We start from the raw sequence: 2,006 nt of genomic DNA on the forward strand, positions 1-2,006 counted from the left end.
AGTATTGTACAGATGTTTGCGGATTAACTTTTGAAGACGGAATGTGCGCAGATGTTTGTCTCAACGTGGGGTTGCGTCGAAACCCACCTTGAAAACAATGATCGAGGAAATTCATCCGAATGATATGGAGTACCCTGTGTTGCAACTCATCATCTCATCATTACCGTTTCAACTCACAGAAGCTATCGTATTAAGATATACGAGAGAGGAGAGAGAAAGCTCACCTTAGACGCAGGGGCAAGTTGATGTCCGTCAAATGCTGACTGCCCAATGGGCAGTGCCCATTGCTCGGTAAAGCCTCTGTAGTAGAAAAGTCACCTCTGTAGTAAAAGTGACTCGACAGGTCCAGTAGAGCCTCGCTGGCCTGCCTCACTGGTGTGCCATAATCTAATATTATTCCAGTCGCTCTGCTGGCCAGAGTTCCCCTTTGTCCCTGATTGATATCGCCTGGGGCAACCTCCTTAATGAGTCGATAAAATACAGATGGAGGTCAATCTCTGACAAAATCTCAATCACTGTCGATTTCAGCTGTCGTTGAGCTGCACTGTATCGAGCCTCCACCTCAGACACTTGGTTTTCCAACGCTGACACTCTACCTTCCGCACGAGTCAGCAAGAATGATTCATTCCTTTCGGTCCGCACTTCCGGAGTCCGGGAACGAGTGGGGCTGTCATAGGCAGTGTGATGAGACTTCATTGGACCACCCTGATATGCCTTCCCATTGGTGTTCTTGATAGTTTCTGCTTGGATGAGACGCTCCATCGATGGAGACATCCCTGACCTCTGTCCAACCGTATATGCTGCTCCACCAGACATGGCAGTACAATCGGTAAACCAGAGATAAGACGAGATAAGGGTAGGAATCATTCCCAGGGATTGGGTTAAGACGTGACCAAACGCAACGTTGAGCTCGCATTACCAGTTAACGCGGATGATTAATGAGGGCGTGAGAAAAACTATATCAGGCTTCGAACGCTCGATGATGGGAGCGAGATTCTCCAGCGTTGGCGGTTGTCTTTACTGTGCTGAGCTGTTCAGTCTGAACACCATGGGGCCGATACGATGGCTGAATATACAACTATGTGTCGGCCCATGAATATTTCAGCTGAGGCACTCTCAAGCTACACCAGTAATACGTGTGGAACAGTTATGCGCAAGTGTTAACACGCGTTAAAGCATGGGGGATGATTTGAAAACCAAGATTGCAGCTTGGTGGAACTCTCGGCCAGTTCAATGAGAAACATAGTAGGACTCTCATTCGGTAAGGGAAACGAGGAGCTCCCTTCACTAATACGGTCAACTAGTGCTGAAATTGAAGTTCTTATTATTGTCCTTGTCGAAATTGAAGTTCCTAAAAGAGTCTATTTTATTCTATTTTACCCGCCCGTCCAAATAGGAATTACGATTTTTGAAACAGGCGCTGAAAAAGTGTATGAGCTATGGAGACTCGATCCGTTATGGCACAAGATGAACATAATTCGATAATATTTGGACGCACTGGTGCAACACAACAATGAAAGATGGGAGGGTCAATGAATGATTGAAAAACAAGACTAATGACTGATTGCTGTGTGGAGTAATCAGTTCGCGCATGTGCCATACGCATCCCTATAGTCTATTTTATTTCACTCTCGAAGAGTGTTTCTACTTGACTTCACTAATACCTATCTTATTATTCTTCCAATCATACAAAAAATAACGTCCAATGAGGCTAGGGAGTCCAATAGCCCATAGAGGATAATCAGTCACATTAAGAAGTACGCGACAATAAGCTCGCCCTTGAGCATCCGTTCTAATATCCACATATGCATCAGAGGGGATCTTCACCTTGACGTCCGAACCATCTAGACCCTTTAGAAGAAATTCTATCGGTGGAAGGTGTTGTCGTTGATTACAATTGACGATAAGCTTAGAACCCCTTTGGGTAATCGTCACCTTACTGCCTGATCGAGCCTCAAGATCTTTAATGAGGGTAGGAAGAGTATACCTGTGCATAGGTATGAATA

The sequence above is a fragment of the Perkinsus marinus genome (assembly GCF_000006405.1).
Source record: "Perkinsus marinus ATCC 50983 genomic scaffold scf_1104296953396, whole genome shotgun sequence".
NCBI lineage: Eukaryota > Perkinsozoa > Perkinsida > Perkinsidae > Perkinsus > Perkinsus marinus.